This window comes from Pinus tabuliformis, chromosome 1_1 (genome assembly GCF_031772625.1).
Source record: "Pinus tabuliformis cultivar Carrire ecotype Pingquan chromosome 1_1, CPIR1, whole genome shotgun sequence".
Classification (NCBI taxonomy): Eukaryota; Viridiplantae; Streptophyta; class Pinopsida; order Pinales; family Pinaceae; genus Pinus; species Pinus tabuliformis.
In genome coordinates, this window is record NC_142297.1 from 291,065,346 (window position 1) to 291,085,670 (window position 20,325).

Genomic DNA, 20,325 nt, shown 5'->3' on the forward strand with positions numbered 1-20,325 from the left:
TCTGAATATAAAACAAAAGACTCTAAATAGGTATGTACATAATTAATTGGATGATTAATCAGTTTCTCCTTGCTTGTAATCATGTATTTCATTTTTTGTTCCCGGTACAATTTTCTCATTTGGCCAAACACAGGAATCGTTGCATAGGAGAAATCTGGTTGTAGTGTCCCTTTCAATTTTGCTGCCCAAGACCTGGAAAGAAGCATACCGAATCTGGGAGGAATATCTGCCACAACAATATCCATCAAGACATTCTTCATTGGGATTTGATCCAGACTTACAACCAAGTCTTTGATAAGTCCGATACATCTTACTCTACTGGAATCAAATGAATAGAGATCATGGTATTTCCTAGTGATGTCCAAACCTAGCTTATCCATGATAGCCTTTGGCATAAGGTTGTGGGAAGCTCTGGAATTGAACATGGCATTATGTAACACAAAATCGTGCAATCTTAAACTGATATAAAAAGGTGGCACATCACTATCTGGAGACTCACCATTCAATGCTGGCCCAAAAATCATTTCAGGTTGATCATATTTGACATTCACCATATCAGACATCGGATCAAAATTCAAAATTTTAGAAACCTGCCCTCTATAACTGTTGTTCCTCATTATTTCAGTCAAGGGAATGGATACCTTCAATTTAAAAATTTCATTCTCTAAACTAAAAGCTGAAGTATTTTCTACTTCTTTAACTGAGACATCTTTCTTTTCCTTTTCTTTGGATACAATTGGCTGATTTGATTTTTCTGCTGATGGTGATTTGCTAATATTGGGATCAACTGCCTCTTTTCCTTTCTTTTGTACAACAGGTGAATCCTTCTTCGATGTTGAAACTTCCTTCCTCTTCTGAATTGGGTTAATAGGCACATCTCTGTTTCTAAGTGAATATTTCCGCTGCTGAGAAGACAGAGCATTCATATAAATTCCTTGATACTCATCTGATTCTTCTTCCAAAGTTGTGTCATTTGCTAGAATGAAGTCTGCATCTTTGTGTGCAGCTGAACTTTCTGCATACTCCTCACCTTCAGTAATATAGATAGGCAAATCATCAGGAGTAAAGAAGTGGTTTTCTTCCTCTATCACATTCTCTTCCTCATCTGACTTCGGTCCATGCACAAAATTTTGCTGCGGAGGTGGATGTACTGGCTGTTGTGCTGTCTGATCTTGGGCTCACTGCTCTCTCTATTTTATTCTATATTGTGGCTGCTGCTGGTCACGAAAGTTAGGATTTCTAACTTGTGGCTCAGGTTTGTCAAGTTTCACCCTTTCAAACATCTGCTCTACCTTCCAGAGTAATTGATCTATCCAGGAACACTCTTCTTTTACTGTGACCTTCTTTTCTGCTTTTTCTCTAGCCCTCTTGGTCAGCAGATTTGCTTCAACGCTCACCGCGATCTTTCGCATGTCCCAACTCTCTCTCTCTCAGTTGATAAGCCATGTCAGCATCAAAACCGTCCAGAAACTTCACCATGGCTAGCCCCACAGGTGGCCTTAGATGATCAGGAATTTCATTATAAATGGAATTGAATCTAATGCAGTAGTCTTGGACCGACTCACCAACGTTTCGCTTGATATGATCATATTCAACAAGAATTTGAAGGGGATTCTTTTTCACTTCCCAGCAGTCTAAAAATTGTCTTTGTAGGTCAGCCAAGGTAGTGATACTTGCAGCCAGCAAATATCTGAACCATTTCCTAACTTCACCCGCAAATGTTTGTACAAAGAGTCTCATCGTCACATTTTCTGCATCGATCTCATGAAGGTCACAGAAATCTGCCATTCTGTCCACATGTTGCTGAGCGGTAATGCTGTGAGGAGCGCCATCAAACAAAGGAATTTTTCTTTGATAATCTGCAGGCATATCATCCAAAACTTGAGGCAGCACAAGAGGTGCAAAACGAGCAGCCATCACTCTTGGTGGATTTGGTCTGGGGGATATTGGAGGAGTGGGTGCAGCTGATGTGTGAGGCGTATGAGGAGGTGTGTGCGAAGAAGAAGCAATTTTGGATGTAGAAGGAGTAGATGGAGGTGAATTTGCTGCAAGAGTTGCAGATGTAGTCTGTAGGGAATCAATGAGGCTTGAAGCCACAATTGGAGTTTGAAGCTGTGTCACAATATAATCATCAATTGACCGGTTAGCCCTTTCAGTTTCTAGGTCTGCAAGAAAATGCGGATTGGGGACAGTAGAGCCAACAACACTCTCGAATTTGGTCTCAAACAATGATATTTCAAACTGCTCATCAAAATCAATCTCTTCAAGATACTTAAAAATGGCAGGACATGAATATTATTTGAACACGGGAGTTATAGAGCTCTCTTGACGAAGAAGTCTTGGAATCAAATTGGGATTTTTGTAGACAGGAGGAGGATCTGGGTCTAAATTAGCTCTGGTATATCTTCTTGAAGCCAACGTGCTATTTTCAAAAGATCAAAAGGACATAAACAACTTACTCAGCCTATCAAATCCTAAACTTATCATCCGGAAGCTTAGAATTATCAGAAGTACTGGGGTGTTTGTAGGTTAAGCCTGTCGTTTACGCAACAAAGAAGATTAAAAAACAAAGGATTTCTTCCCCAGTGGAGTCGTCATTATGTTAGAGCCTAAATCTGCCTTAGGCTAAAGGAAGGAAAAATTCAGGATAACCACAAACCACGCTCGGTCTGGTAGCCAGCCCTACCAGAACAAGAGAGGGCTCTCTCCGGGTAACACTTAGCAAAAATATGCTATAGGGTCTGAGATGACTCAAAATGAATACTGATCTTAGGCTAGTAAATAAATATGAAAGTGGTAATTTAATGAATGAATAAATTTTCTGGGATGTATGGGATAAAACAGCCTGAGCTGAGAAATTAAATCAGAGATACATAATATTTCGTGACGCAAGATAGGCAGGAGTTTTAGCAATCAAACTGAAATAATATGGAGTGGAAAAGACTGTTGAGAAGCTGAAAGGGGCATACACATGAATCATTTTCAGACAGAAGAAGAGACACAAAGCATGAATGCCTTCCCAAGGCATAGCAGTAAACTGGATTCTGCCTTTAAATTATTCAAGTGGAAATGATCATGAATGGACAGTAAAACATAACAAGGTACATATGATACAGAAAGGAGAAACAAATGCTAAACTCATACCACATGAATCTCATGAATCAGAGCTGCATCATTTTATTAATTTCCAGGAAAACTGTACAGTGAAGCGCTGAGTGTTTCCTCCACACTACTCCCTGAAACTCCAACCCTTTCCAAATGATTCTCAATACAATAAATAGACTCAAATGTGGGAAAACAGAACGACCGGAATAAGGAATTGTTTAATCATTATTAACAGAAGATGAAAAGACAATCATCTGTAAAAGGAGCAACGTTACAATTTCTGCTCAAATCTGTTGATGACCAAAGAAATCTGTAGTGTAGACCTTCTGAGTCGTAACCGAAGCCAAAAATAAACCTCAGATACTATTTCTCTGCCACGGTAGATATCTACGTTTTAAATCTGGGCGTTTCGGTCTTTGACTGTTCGCTTCCCTTTTTGTCCTTTGAAGAAAAGTTAACTTTTAATAAAAATGGTTTTGAATTCCGCCAATTCTAGTTGCAATTGCTCCTTGTATAGAAATAGAAGGAAAGGCGGAAATATCCACATCAGACTTCTCATCTCTTGATTCGTCAACCACGAACTTTCCAGCAGATTGTTTTAATACGCCCTTCACCTCTGAATTCCTAGATGTAACGTTCTGAGAATCCTTCGAATAACTAGAACTTGAAGGAAAAGATATTCTGGAATTGCTTCTCTTCATTCTTCCCTTTGTTTCCTGATCTATTTATAGGAGGGCCTACCAGACCTGTCGTTGGGCCGCTAATGTTTATGGGAGAAAATGGCCTATAATTCCCTATGTTAGTTTGAGGAGATGCTACATTTGAGTTTCTTATCTACAGTATTGAACTTTTCGGATGATTTCGATGGAACTCCTGAACGAAGACCAGCTATAGAATGTGATGGAAGAAATTTCACCTTTGTTGTTTCTACTATCTTGAAAGAATTCTCCCTGGAGAATGGCATTGGTGTAGAATTGTTATATGTTGGCAATGATGTAATAACACTGTCAAACATACCTGCTTCAGGCATCTTGAATGAGCCATCTCTAGAGAATGAAGGTCTCACTGAACTCTTTATTTGTGGCAGAACTCCACATCCATCAGCTTTAATTGTTTTGTGAGTTTTCAATGAGTTATTTCTTTGAAGCGCTGGTTGGACACACATTGACTGCCAAATTACCATAATCAATTGTTAGCTTCTTGCTTACGGAAGCCCCAGGACTATTGCCTAATTTTTGTTTACAAGGACCTTCAAAATTTTGGGCAGAACTTTGCATTTGCATCTTCTCAGAATATATGTTCAATTTACCTAAGCCTGAGATATTTGAAGAGTTGTTTCTGCAAGTACCTTATTTCCCTTTGACCTAGCCAGAAGAAGATAATTGTTGGCATTATGATTCAAGTGTTGTCCTTGATGGCAACTCACTCAGAGGTTGGTACAGGTGATGGCAACTTAATCAGAGGACAGATCTTAGTACAGCATGCCAAGAAAGTTCATACACGCAGGTTCGTTAAGCCCAAGTCGCGTATACAAGCAGGTTCACTATATACCAAGTCGCGTATACGCAGGTTCACTATATACCAAGTCGCGTGTACACGCAGGTTGGCTTCAGTAAAAGCGCGTGTATGTGGAAAACTTATTTTTGGTCCGTGGCGGTTATTCCTTGGAAGTTGTGCCTATGATTTTGGACCATGGTGTCTCGACGGACGTGTTGATCCCTAGTTTTGAAGTTGATGGTATTGTGTTGCTATGGTTTTGGCTCGTGGTATTGTGAAGGGCCTAAGGCTATATAAGGAGAAGATCATTAGGCAAAGAGTGTAAGCAATGTGTGTCTAACGAAGTGAGAAGATCTGGTATTACTGTTTATCTGTTCGGGACACTTGGCAAGGGTCGGATCTGACAGCGAAGGCATAAGAAACTATTTCTAGATCTGCACGCGGGTTGCCTTTGGTGAAAGCGCGTATACACGCGGTTTTGGTACAGTGAAGTAGCGTATGCATAATAAGATTTGATATTTCAGGTTGCTGCTGATTCTGGTGGTTGTTGCAGAGTTCTGGGCTCTGGTTTGGGTTCTGTGTTCTTGATGACAGGGTTTCAGTGATTCAGTATTGGGTTGTTTAATGAATTATGATGCAAGTATAAGTTGAGGATTGTATTGCGGTAATGTTTGTTTTGTACTCTTGGATCCAGTCTGAAAATTGATGAAACGTGGTCCCTGAAGGAAAGCAGGTTGTAGGGTCAGCACCTACGTACTAGTAAATGGATCGGCTAGTACAAGAGCTGAGGGGGTTGTAGCTCCCTTCCAGAAGTAGTTGGAAAACGAGAGAGGGTTGTAGCCCTCTGCAGGTTGTAGCCTGCGTACTGGTAAAGGATTGCACCAGTACATTGTAAAAGAAGTTTCTTATTAAAGAAGAAAGAGACGAATTGCAGCAGGTGGTTTTCACCCACATTGGGTTTCCACCTTATATCATGGTGTTCATGTGTGTGGCTCTTGTGTGATGTTCTGTTCTGTTATTCTGCACCTGTTTACTGTTTATATGCTTAATAATGTTCTGATGCATTTACTGAAGATTAAGCTAACTGAATTATAAGATCTCTGGATATACGCGAGTTTCATTAGACACAGTTGCGTGTACACGCGGGGTTCACTTAATTGGAGTAGCGTATATGTTTTTGAGTATGAAATTGGAAAGTTTTTACTGATCTGATAATACTGATTCACCCCCCCCCCCTCTCAGTATTATTTCCAACAATTGGTATCAGAGCCGGTCCTTCAGAGGAAGCTTGATCGCTTGAAGGAAAAGATCCATCAGAATGGCTAATCCAGAAAGAGAGGCACACATCAGGCCACCAGTCTTTGACGGGAACAATTTTACTCACTGGAAGATAAGAACCACTGCATATCTACAATCACTTGGAGCAGAAGTTTGGGGAATCGTAGAAGGAGGATACAAATTCCCATCAGCAACCCCTACAGATCCAGCAGAGAAAAAGCAATATGAGCTCAATGCCAAAGCTTTTACTGTCCTATTGAGTAGTTTGACTAAATCAGAATTTATGAAGATCATGCATTTCAAATCAGCTAAGGAAATATGGGACAAAATCGTTACAAGCTACGAAGGAGATGATCAGGTAAAAAGAGCAAAGCTTCAAACTCTCAGAATCCCGTATGAAACTCTTAAGATGCGTAGTAATGAAAGCATAGCTAATTATTTCCTGCGTATGGATGAGATTGTGAATTGTATGAGGGATCTGGGTGAAGAATTTGAGGAAGTTGTCTTAGTTGAAAAGGTTTTGAGGTCTCTATCTACTAAATTTGATTCTAAAGTATCTGCCATAGAAGAAAAGGAGAATGTGGAGAAAATCACCATGTCACAGCTTCACGGGATCTTAACTGCTTTTGAAATGCGACAAGAGGTACCACCAGAGGCCGCATTCGAAGTGTCAGAGGAAGAAGATGAGGTAAATTTTGTCAAGAATCTTGAACAGGGAACTGGACGGTTCAAAGGTAAGCTACCTTTCAAATGTTTTCTATGTGGTAGAGTTGGTCACTATGCTGCTAGATGTCGTCATAACAAAGGAAAGATATCTGAAGAAGATGGTAGAAGCTATTATACCCATATTAAAAGTTCATTCAATGATAGTGAAGATATTAGAAGTCTCATGGCACATAAGAAGAAGAATGCTTCATCCAATAATAGCGAAGATATTAAAAGTCTCATGGCACATGAAGAGAAGAATGCAGAAACTGAAGAAGTTGTCAAATTAAAAGAACAATTGGAGACAGAAATTAGGGTAAGGGAGCAATTGCAGGATATAGTAAAGGATCAGAGTACAACTATTCAGAAACTTGATTCAAAGATCCTCTCTCTAAAAGAAGATCTTAAAAAATCAAGAGAACAGAACAGAGAAGATCTTGAAGATCAAGAACATGAAGTGACCAAACTAAAGCGACAAGTGGAAGAAGGAAGAAAAGCTGAAGAAGACCTAAGGAATCGGTATCTGAAAAAGGAAGAACAACATCAAGTTGAGGTAAATATCTTGAAAGGTAAAATAGAAGAAAAGGATAAGCTTTTACGATTTCAAGATAGTACTAAAGTCTTGGATGATATTCTTAATAGTCAAAGGTCTCCTGCTATCAAGACTGGTCTTGGTTTTCATGAATATGTTGAAGGTGAATCTAGTTCACAAGGTGAGGCAAGAAACTCTAATGAGAAATCTGAAATGCTCAACAAGGAACAACCAAGGAAAGAAATTCCTCAAGGAAGATCCTTTACTCCTAACTATGGACGTGATAGACGATTATTTCCTCCACTGAATAATGTTGAATGTTATGTATGTCATAATCTTGGACATGTTGCTGCCAGATGTAGAAGTAGAATGGTTCGAGAAAGATCATCCCATCCCAGGTATTTCAGAGGATATTGCTTTGCCTGCAATACATATGGACACAAAGCAAATGATTGCGATAAAAGGAACATGAGAAATGTAAGATGTTATACATGCAACAACTATGGGCATAAAGCAAGGGAATGCAGGAGCAGATTTCAAAATTCAAAACAAGAGGACCATACATCATCACAGTTGCAGGAATTGAAGAAGACAGAGACAGAAAGGTGTGGCATAATTTAGACAGCTGACATAACAGACACAGGGGAATCTGAAAGTGATGAAATTCAGTATTCCATCTTGCATACGCTGATATAATGAAGACAAGTCGCGTATATACGCGAGTTACAGGCTGCAAAGTCGCGTATATGAAGAAAGGGCAGCATAACAGACCCAGGTTCAGTCATGGTTGGCTCAGGCTCAGGGGGAGCAGAACAGACTTAGGAAATGGTTCAGTCATGGTGGGCTCACACTCAAGGGGAGCATATTCTTCAAATAATTCATTGTTGGCATTATGGTTAGAAGTTGATGATACATCTTATTGTTTAAGGAATGGTTTTGCAGGCTTATGATAAATAGTTATTGCTGGTCTTAGAACCTGCATCTGCTCAGGGGGAGCATGGATGGATTGGTACAACTTGGCATATACAAAGGGGGGGCCAAATCAGAAACTTCAGCATGTACTCAGGGGGAGTATGGACAGCAGAAGGTATACCAAAGAAGAGAATATCTCGGTCCGCCCTTTGCCCTTGATGTCAAAGGGGGAGAGTGATTTGGTGGTTGCCATCAAGTCCAAAGGGGGAGATTGTTGGCATTATGATTCAAGTGTTGTCCTTGATGGCAACTCACTCAGAGGTTGGTACAGGTGATAGTAACTTAATCAGAGGACAGATCTTAGTACAGCATGCGAAGAAAGTTCATACACGCAGGTTCACTATATACCAAGTCGCGTATACAAGCAGGTTCACTATATACCAAGTCGCGTATACAAGCAGGTTCACTATATACCAAGTCGCGTGTACACGCAGGTTGGCTTCAGTAAAAGCGCGTGTATGTGGAAAACTTATTTTTGGTCCGTGGCGGTTATTCCTTGGAAGTTGTGCCTATGATTTTGGACCATGGTGTCTCGACGGACGTGTTGATCCCTAGTTTTGAAGTTGATGGTATTGTGTTGCTATGGTTTTGGCTCGTGGTATTGTGAAGGGACTAAGGCTATATAAGGAGAAGATCATTAGGCAAAGAGTGTAAGCAATGTGTGTCTGACGAAGTGAGAAGATCTGGTATTACTGTTTATCTGTTCGGGACGCTTGGCAAGGGTCGGATCTGACAGCGAAGGCATAAGAAACTATTTCTAGATCTGCACGCGGGTTGCCTTTGGTGAAAGCGCGTATACACGTGGTTTTGGTACAGTGAAGTAGCGTATGCATAATAAGATTTGATATTTCAGGTTGCTGCTGCTTCTGGTGGTTGTTGCAGAGTTCTGGGCTCTGGTTTGGGTTCTGTGTTCTTGATGACAGGGTTTCAGTGATTCAATATTGGGTTGTTTAATGAATTATGATGGAAGTATAAGTTGATGATTATATTGCGGTAATGTTTGTTTTGTACTCTTGGATCCAGTCTGAAAATTGATGAAACGTGGTCCCTGAAGGAAAGCAGGTTGTAGGGTCAGCACCTACGTACTAGTAAATGGATCGGCTAGTACAAGAGCTGAGGGGGTTGTAGCTCCCTTCCAGAAGTAGTTGGAAAACGAGAGAGGGTTGTAGCCCTCTGCAAGTTGTAGCCTGCGCACTGGTAAAGGACTGCACCAGTACATTGTAAAAGAAGTTTCTTATTAAAGAAGAAAGAGACGAATTGCAGCAGGTGGTTTTCACCCACATTGGGTTTCCACCTTATATCATGGTGTTCATGTGTGTGGCTCTTGTGTGATGTTCTGTTCTGTTATTCTGCACCCCTTTACTGTTAATATGCTTAGTAATGTTCTGATGCATTTACTGAAGATTAAGCTAACTGAATTATAAGATCTCTGGATATACGTGAGTTTCATTAGACACAGTTGCGTGTACACGCGGGTTCACTTAATTGGAGTAGCGTATATGTTTCTGAGTATGAAATTGGAAAGTTTTTACTGATCTGATAATACTGATTCACCCGCCCCTCTCAGTATTATTTCCAACAATTGGTATCAGAGCCGGTCCTTCAGAGGAAGCTTGATCGCTTGAAGGAAAAGATCCATCAGAATGGATAATCCAGAAAGAGAGGCACACATCAGGCCACCAGTCTTTGACGGGAACAATTTTACTCACTGGAAGATAAGAACCACTGCATATCTACAATCACTTGGAGCAGAAGTTTGGGGAATCATAGAAGGAGGATACAAATTCCCATCAGCAACCCCTACAGATCCAGCAGAGAAAAAGCAATATGAGCTCAATGCCAAAGTTGTTACTGTCCTATTGAGTAGTTTGACTCAATAAGAATTTATGAAGATCATGCATTTCAAATCAGCTAAGGAAATATGGGACAAAATCGTTACAATCTACGAAGGAGATGATCAGGTAAAAAGAGCAAAGCTTCAAACTCTCAGAATCCGGTATGAAACTCTTAAGATGCGTATTAATGAAAGCATAGCTAATTATTTCCTGCGTATGGATGAGATTGTGAATTGTATGAGGGATCTGGGTGAAGAATTTGAGGAAGTTGTCTTAGTTGAAAAGGTTTTGAGGTCTCTGTCTACTAAATTTGATTCTAAAGTATCTGCCATAGAAGAAAAGGAGAATGTGCAGAAAATCACCATGTCACAGCTTCACGGGATCTTAACTGCTTTTGAAATGCGACAAGAGGTACCACCAGAGGCCGCATTCGAAGTGTCAGAGGAAGAAGATGAGGTAAATTTTGTCAAGAATCTTGAACGGGGAACTGGACAGTTCAAAGGTAAGCTACCTTTCAAATGTTTTCTATGTGGTAGAGTTGGTCACTATGCTGCTAGATGTCCTCATAACAAAGGAAAGATATCTGAAGAAGATGGTAGAATCTATTATACCCATATTAAAAGTTCATTCAATGATAGTGAAGATATTAGAAGTCTCATGGCACATAAGAAGAAGAATGCTTCATCCAATAATAGCGAAGATATTAAAAGTCTCATGGCACATGAAGAGAAGAATGCAGAAACTGAAGAAGTTGTCAAATTAAAAGAACAATTGGAGACAGAAATCAGGGTAAGGGAGTAATTGCAGGATATAGTAAAGGATCAGAGTACAACTATTCAGAAACTTGAATCAAAGATCCTCTCTCTAAAAGAAGATCTTAAAAAATCAAGAGAACAGAACAGAGAAGATCTTGAAGATCAAGAACATGAAGTGACCAAACTAAAGCGACAAGTGGAAGAAGGAAGAAAAGCTGAAGAAGACCTAAGGAATCGGTATCTGAAAAAGGAAGAACAACATCAAGTTGAGGTAAATATCTTGAAAGGTAAAATAGAAGAAAAGGATAAGCTCTTACAATTTCAAGATAGTACTAAAGTCTTGGATGATATTCTTAATAGTCAAAGGTCTCCTGCTATCAAGACTGGTCTTGGTTTTCATGAATATGTTGAAGGTGAATCTAGTTCACAAGGTGAGGCAAGAAACTCTAATGAGAAATCTGAAATGCTCAACAAGGAACAACCAAGGAAAGAAATTCCTCAAGGAAGATCCTTTACTCCTAACTATGGACGTGATAGACGATTATTTCCTCCACTGAATAATGTTGAATGTTATGTATGTCATAATCTTGGACATGTTGTTGCCAGATGTAGAAGTAGAATGGTTCAAGAAAGATCATCCCATCCCAGGTATTTCAGAGGATATTGCTTTGCCTGCAATACATATGGACACAAAGCAATTGATTGCGATAAAAGGAACATGAGAAATGTAAGATGTTATACATGCAACAACTATGGGCATAAAGCAAGGGAATGCAGGAGCATATTTCAAAATTCAAAACAAGAGGACCATACATCATCACAGTTGCAGGAATTGAAGAAGACAGAGACAGAAAGGTTTGGCATAATTCAGACAGCTGACATAACAGACACAGGGGAATCTGAAAGTGATGAAATTCAGTATTCCATCTTGCATACGCTGATATAATGAAGACAAGTCGCGTATATACGCGAGTTACAGGCTGCAAAGTCGCGTATATGAAGAAAGGGCAGCAGAACAGACCCAGGTTCAGTCATGGTTGGCTCAGGCTCAGGGGGAGCAGAACAGACTCGGGAAATGGTTCAGTCATGGTGGGCTCACACTCAGGGGGAGCATATTCTTCAAATAATTCATTGTTGGCATTATGGTTAGAAGTTGATGATACATCTTATTGTTTAAGGAATGGTTTTGCAAGCTTATGATAAATAGTTATTGCTGGTCTTAGAACCTGCATCTGCTCAGGGGGAGCATGGATGGATTGGTACAACTTGGCATATACAAAGGGGGGGCCAAATCAGAAACTTCAGCATGTACTCAGGTGGAGTATGGACAGCAGAAGGTATACCAAAGAAGAGAATATCTCGGTCCTCCCTTTGCCCTTGATGTCAAAGGGGGAGAGTGATTTGGTGGTTGCCATCAAGTCCAAAGGGGGAGATTGTTGGCATTATGATTCAAGTGTTGTCCTTGATGGCAACTCACTCAGAGGTTGGTACAGGTGATGGCAACTTAATCAGAGGACAGATCTTAGTACAGCATGCCAAGAAAGTTCATACACGCAGGTTCGTTAAGCCCAAGTCGCGTATACAAGCAGGTTCACTATATACCAAGTCGGGTATACGCAGGTTCACTATATACCAAGTCGCGTGTACACGCAGGTTGGCTTCAGTAAAAGCGCGTGTATGTGGAAAACTTATTTTTGGGCCGTGGCGGTTATTCCTTGGAAGTTGTGCCTATGATTTTGGACCATGGTGTCTCGACGAACGTGTTGATCCCTAGTTTTGAAGTTGATGGTATTGTGTTGCTATGATTTTGGCTCGTGGTATTGTGAAGGGCCTAAGGATATATAAGGAGAAGATCATTAGGCAAAGAGTGTAAGCAATGTGTGTCTGACGAAGTGAGAAGATCTGGTATTATTGTTTATCTGTTCGGGACGCTTGGCAAGGGTCGGATCTGACAGCGAAGGCATAAGAAACTATTTCTAGATCTGCACGCGGGTTGCCTTTGGTGAAAGCACGTATACACGCGGTTTTGGTACAGTGAAGTAGCGTATGCATAATAAGATTTGATATTTCAGGTTGCTGCTGATTCTGGTGGTTGTTGAAAAGTTCTGGGCTCTGGTTTGGGTTCTGTGTTCTTGATGACAGGGTTTCAGTGATTCAGTATTGGGTTGTTTAATGAATTATGATGCAAGTATAAGTTGATGATTGTATTGCGGTAATGTTTGTTTTGTACTCTTGGATCCAGTCTGAAAATTGATGAAACGTGGTCCCTGAAGGAAAGCAGGTTGTAGGGTCAGCACCTACGTACTAGTAAATGGATCGGCTAGTACAAGAGCTGAGGGGGTTGTAGCTCCCTTCCAGAAGTAGTTGGAAAACGAGAGAGGGTTGTAGCCCTCTGCACATTGTAGCCTGTGTACTGGTAAAGGACTGCACCAGTACATTGTAAAAGAAGTTTCTTATTAAAGAAGAAAGAGACGAATTGCAGCAGGTGGTTTTCACCCACATTGGGTTTCCACCTTATATCATGGTGTTCATGTGTGTGGCTCTTGTGTGATGTTCTATTCTGTTATTCTGCACCTGTTTACTGTTAATATGCTTAATAATGTTCTGATGCATTTACTGAAGATTAAGCTAACTGAATTATAAGATCTCTGGATATACGCGAGTTTCATTAGACACAGTTGCGTGTACACGCGGGTTCACTTAATTGGAGTAGCGTATATGTTTCTGAGTATGAAATTGGAAACTTTTTACTGATCTGATAATACTGATTCACCCCCCCCCCCCCCCCCTCTCAGTATTATTTCCAACAATCTACAGTATTGAACTTTTAAGATGATTTCGATGGAACTCCTGAACGAAGACCAGCTATAGAATGTGATGGAAGAAATTTCACCTTTGTTGTTTCTACTATCTTGAAAGAATTCTCCCTGGAGAATGGCCTTGGTGTAGAATTGGTATATGTTGGCAATGATGTAATAACACTGTCAAACATACCTGCTTCAGGCATCTTGAATGAGCCATCTCTAGAGAATGAAGGTCACACTGAACTCTTTATTTGTGGCAGAACTTCCACATCCATCAGCTTTAATTGTTTTGTGAGTTTTCAATGAGTTATTTCTTTGAAGCGCTGGTTGGACACACATTGACTGCCAAATTACCATAATCAATTGTTAGCTTCTTGCTTACGGAAGCCCCAGGACTATTGCCTAATTTTTGTTTACAAGGACCTTCAAAATTTTGGGCAGAGCTTTGCATTTGCATCTTCTTCAGAATATATGTTCAATTTACCTAAGCCTGAGATATTTGAAGAGTTGTTTCTACAAGTACCTTATTTCCCTTTGACCTAGCCAGAAGAAGATACAGTCTGAGACCCTGTGACAGCTTCTAATTTTTTCTGATTGCTTTCCTTTTGTTTCACTTACAGCCATCGAAAAATCATTCCTCTGTAGGAACAGCCTCGAGGAGTGTTTGTATGTAGTAGGTATGTTTCAGCCCCTTCATTACACTCAGCATCAGTGACTAGCATTTCCTCATACCCAATATCGCCACAGATGTCACAAACTTTAACTTGAAACCGAGGGAATGTATGCGGTTTTGGCAATTGGAGGCTGCTCTGGAACTTTTCGGGCCACTCAGATGTATGCACCGTGCCAGACGCCCAATGCGTCGCGCCTCCCCAGTGCGCCACGCCCGTGAAAAAATGAACTGTGCGTTTGCTCCCAGTGCGTCGCGCCTCCTACCCAGTGCGCCGCGCACTGATCCAACACACAGTTTGGCTTCCAAAATTCATTTCTTTCACTTCCTTGTTTTATCTTGAATTTCCAAGGTTGCAAAACTAACCAAGGAAAAGTATTCATTCACCTCACACAATGCATTGGTGAGTTCTCTGTACGAGGATCCTGATCTAGATATTGTTGTAAATATTACAGACCTTGCACAAGCTCTCCATAACTCCCACTAAGGTCCATCTCAGACAATACGTTGATGTGTAGCAGCTTTAGATGCATCATGGTTGTCAAAGACAACAACAAAACATTAGTATATTTCCCAGGTTCACTACAAAGATGAGAATCAAATAAGTGGACTACTGCGAGTCTATAGTTTGTCCTCTTCTCCAAACAACATGCAGCACCAGCTTAAAATCAATGACCAGAGCTTATAAACAACTTCGAGCAAAAATAATTGAGTCGTTTTGCACATTTGATGAAGAAAGGGTGAGAATCGGCTTTGGAGGCTCTGTGTGCCGCGCACAAACCCAGTGCGTCGCGCCTCCTGGATGCGTCACGATAGTGTATTTTTACATTGTGAAAATGGGCCCAATGTGCCGTGCGGCCTATGTGCCCTGCGCCTTCCTCCAATGCGCCGCGCCAGCCAATTTTGTTCCAATTTTGCCCAATTTCACGCTTGTTCACCAAAAATTGCTTTGAGCTGCCTCCTCTTTGTTCTATGCATGCAAACAAACTTTCAAAATGGCAAATATCTCATATAGCTATGGATTTTGACTTTTCTTTTGTCAACCCCTTTTTTGTAATGTTTAATCTTTGGCACTTTCCACCTTTTAATAGAAACTTTGTTTTGCTTCCACTTTGATTTATTGAACTGATGATGAATCTCTTTGTCTATTTCTGCAGGGATGAATGGCCTGGAACTTTGAAAGGGATGAGCAGGGCTTCTCCTGAAGATTTTCACAATTGAAAAACTTTGACAATTACATGACAGAAATGACAATTTTCTTCAAAAGAGAGTTTTGAAGAAAAGTCATGATCAAGCAATATAACGATGAAATTTTTGCGATGAAAACTTATTTGGAAACCTCCCTCATATGCCTGCTGATGTTATTAGTCATTTTGAAGACTATACCCTAGACCTAGTGACTGAAATGACTCTTGCTGATCAAGAGACTAAACCAGGACTGTAAGTCACTTTAAAACTTGATTTTGATGAACAGACCTGAACCAGCAAGATAAGGCATGAGGGATAATGAATGACAAGACCCTTCCATCAGATTATGGCATGCCCCTAGTGGAATGCAACTGAGTGAATCGAGCGAGACACCTAAAAATGAAATGCAATAAGAGAAATGATCTCTGACGGAGGGATGCAATGACCGACTCTAACACCTCCATCTAGTAGCTTTTGCAGTTCTTCTTTCACAGTGTCTTTAAGAGCTAGATTCATCCTTCTATGAGGTTGGCACACAAGCTTGCATCCATCCTTGATGTAAATATGATGAGTGCAAACTGATTATGCACACTTTTGATTTCATGATAATCTCAAGCAAAAACATCTAAGTGTTTCCTCAGTAGTTTGACCAAATTTTCTTCCCATTTGGCCGAGCGAGAAGGGTTGATCTTTAAGGTTATGGATGGGCCAAAATCTACAATCTTCACATGTTATGGAATTGAGTCAATAGAGAATAATTCAGTCCAAGGACTACTCCCTAATTCTTTCATCAACTCACCAATTGGTATGGGAGTGGGAGGTTGGTTCTGAAGGATATGGTCAATGAGGTAATCTTAATTAGGTTTCCCCTCTCCTGTAATAATATCTTGAGTAGAAATTGGGTAGGGGATGGTGTGATACAATTCATCCTCTTCCTCCTCTTCTAACCACAAGGGTAAGTCTTGCTAAATATAAGGTTGATCAAGAGGATAAAATAATAGTTGTTTCGATAATTTTCAATTCTTAATGGTCATGTTCCCATCTATACAACTAATGTAAGCATTTGCAGTGGCCAACCACAATCTTCCTAATATGAGAGGATAGCCATTAAACTTGGTTTTGGGATGGAGAACTAGGAAATCAGTAGGATATTCCCAAGAGTCAATGGAGACCATAACATCTTTAACAACTCCCTTAGGAGTGATTTTGGATCTGTCTGCAAGCTGTAACATTGTGGCCTTCTTCCCCAAGCCCCTTGGAGATTTATCCTTAGCATGTTTTCCATAGTCATCAAATTGATTACATCCCCAAGATCAATTAGGCTATTAGGGACTATAAGGCCATCAACGTGCACATTTACTATTGGGCTTCTAGGGTATAGATATTTCAGAAATATCACCCTCCCAAGCATCAAATCATATAGTTTCCCAACAACATATATGGTGGAGGTCTCTCTTTCTCTTCTCCTAGGTTTTTTGAAAAATGTATCCTTGATGAGATTATTATATATAATGTACCGAAGAAGGGGTGTCTTAACACACAAATTATTCAATTCTCCCACAAGTTCAACCTCTTTTGGGGTGTGTTGGTTGGGGTGGATCAACCTCTCAAGAAAATGAGGTGGACTGATTTGAGGAACACTCTCTTCCTTCTCTTCTCCAAGATATTTAGGTGGAGAAGGTGGGTGATTATCTGGGAGAAATCTCCCAAACCGAAGGTTGATATCATAGATTTCCACAAAATAAGCAAGATATGATGTCTCTCCACTGTATACCTGTTGTAGTTTCTTGTTGTTTGGGTTCGGATTGGGTTGGGTAGGTATTTGAGGTTGCTTAGGTAGAATAGGATGAGTACGTTTTGGTTGAGGTTGGGGTGGAGGTAGTAACGAAGGAGGTTCGTTGACTTGAGGCCTCCACCCTTGTTATTGGTTGCCCAATTGAGAAGATTGGGGTGAATATGGTTGAAAATGATGGTTGATAGGTTGAGGAGGATATGGAGGAGCATAAGGCCAAGAAGGAGGTATGGACTAGGATGGATGAGTGGAAGAGTACCAAAGTTGCAAAGGTGCATTCTGATTTGGATCATAATAAGAGTAGTGTGCACCTTACATGACTTGTTGATATGGCCGAGGTCCTTGAGGTATTCTTTGATTAATGAAGAAAAGTTTCTCTGACCCACCTTCTGCCCCTTGGTATACAACTTTTAATCTTGGCAAAGAAGGACCTTTTTCTGTTACATGATTTTCTTCACAGACTAGGATAACTTCTATGACATTCAATGGGAATTCATTCCTAGGATGTTTTTTGGTACATCTAGGGCAGAAAATAACTAGTTCCCTTTCTTCTTCTTCTTTCTTTCTTTTGATTTGCATGGTATCCATTTTCAATGAAAAGGAATGCGTCATTTCACTCTTGAAATCCTCCAACATGTTACTTATATCATTCTTGATGGATATTGTGGATGGAGAGGAACTAACCAAGCCTTGACTAGAATCCCTAGAGTGATTCTTAACTATCGTTTTTATGTCATAATAGGATAACTGATAGATATCTCCTCGAGAGTTATCAACATATCCTCCCTGAGAGTTTTCAACATATCCTCCTTGAGAGTTTCCAACATATCTTCCCTGATCCCTCGGAGAAGAACTAGCTTGAGTGACTCAAGATCAAGGGTACATTTGGCCCTCCTATAACTGAGTTGAAATCTCCCCTCATAGTAATCTAGGAATTGATTAGGTCCAAGAGTAATCCTAAATATTTATTCCATGGTTTCTTTGGACCTATAGTAGTCCATGTACTTTCTATTGCAGGTCTGTTTAATTTGGGCCTAGGTAGTGATGCTACCCCTAAGAGAAACCATAAACCAACACAAGGTTGAATCCTTAAGGGTAGAGGGGAATAAATTTAGCTTCTCCTCATCAGAGGCATAGTCATAGGTCCTACAAAAAAAAACAAATTCAAACATGAACGTGTCAATATCCTCAAATTTTAATCCATGGAAGTGTGGAAGGGCAGTAGAGCTTATATTATTCATTCTAGCCTCTCCATTGGTCTCTCTGATAGGGAAAATATCAATGTCCCTATTTTCAACCATTGTTTGCGTAGGTGAAATGGGTTCTTCCTCTTCCCCAATAGGTTTTTCAAAAATTTTAGGTTGCTCACCTAGATGGTCTTCTAACTCCCCTGCAGTCAAAGAGGGAAGCTCATAGTTACCGAAGAAGAGTGAAGGTTGAATGTTTCAGGGCGTAGTAGGTTTTGGTAAGAATTTTCCTTGATTATCCCTACTCCTACGAGGCATGAAAGAATTTTATTTTTTTATTTTTTTCACTTTTTCAAAAATTGTATGCAAAACGTAAAACAATGCTCAAGAATACACAAAATCTACTTAGACACCTCCCCTGCAACAGCGCCAAAAAGTGGTGAGCCGTGGTTTTGCACCAAGAATGTTGCAACTCATAAGGGATCTTTAGCTCAAATTATCAACCCGAGCTTCGTATCAACTTAGATGTGACAACGTCCTACCCAAAATCATGACATTAGATAAAAGTGCTCAGAGACCATTCCTCCTAAATAATTAAAATGAAATCTTACTGATGAAGGTACATTTGAAGACTAATTCTAGCTATGAAAGTGGAAATTCCATTTACTCAACTTGTAGGTGCTAATTAATGAATTCATAAAAGGACAAGGGCTAATCTACTTGCCAAAAGAAAGCTATTTTATCTTGCATAACTCATCAAGCCACAAAATTTACTTGTAGAAAGGAAGCTATTTTATCTTGCATAATTCATCAAACTACTGATCATAATTGCATGTATCATCTACCTAGTTCACAGTTGTTTGAAAATCAGTAGCACACTTGCATCATACTTGTGATAAAAAAACTAATTATACTTAGTTTTATAGTGAAGAAAATGAATGGTTGGAGTGGCCTAGGAGCTTCCTTTGATCATAAAATCATATTTGGGGGTCATTATTGATCTTAACTGAGCCAAAGTTGAAGTGGGCATCAAAAATGGTGAAGGAAAGTGGTGCTACAAGCTTGCTACAGGTGGATGCTACAGGAGGTCTTGTATTGCTACAGGAGGGCCTGTAATGCTACAAGAGGGGTTCCGAGTGGCTTTTAAGGGTGAAAATGATGTCTTGAGGGTATGGAGAGGTGGATGGAGGTTGAAGAAAATGAAGGGAGGTTGGGTTGAGCCCCCTAGCCAAGCTTAGGACCTCTTAGAGATTTGTCTTGCACTAGGATGAATGCTCACATTGTCCTAAGTTTACTAGGAAAAATGATGTATGAAAATAGTGTTTTAGGACATAATTGATGGTGGAAAGAGAAGATGAAGGAGTCTAAGATGGAAGTGGTAAAGTTACCATTCCCTACAGATCAACACAACCGTACAATCAATCACATGCATACATCCATTGATCATTAACAAAATTAGATAACCTATGATGGAAAAGATGAGTTTAATTTAAATAACATATATTTTATACCATAACACTAATCTAATCACTAAACTGACTTCTAAGCTACAAAAAACAAATGTAAAGCAAAACAACTAACATTCATCTATTTCTAAGAAATCATAAACACAATATTTTTGGACTAAGGTTGTGAATCCTTCCACTCATTCTCGCACAAAAGAGGTGATGTAGAGGCTTGCAACCATAGGTTTTTATAGCTTAATCTCTACTGAAATGAAAGAAAATATGAATTGCTTGGAATCAAGAAGAAAACATAAGTATAAAAAGAGGGACCAAAGCCTTTGGGTTGGGCCCAAACCCAAGGGTCTTAGCCCTCTAAAGCTAACTCAAATGTAGCTTAAAATCCAACTTCTCATTATAAAAAAAGTAAATTTCTCATACATCACATAAAATTTCAAAGTGACGGTGTCAAATTGAAGCTCAATAGCTACATCGAGATGAACAAAAACTTCAAACCATAATGAGTTTTTATTCTTGTTTATTTATACAAAAAGGCATCTGAT

The 20,325-nt window shown here is 39.9% G+C and overlaps 1 pseudogene; it reads left to right on the top strand.

Annotated features, from left to right (window-relative positions):
- The first annotated feature begins 3,917 nt into the window (after positions 1–3,917).
- LOC149212689 (actin-like) overlaps positions 3,918–20,325 on the top strand; it is a 49,489-nt pseudogene continuing 33,081 nt past the window's right edge.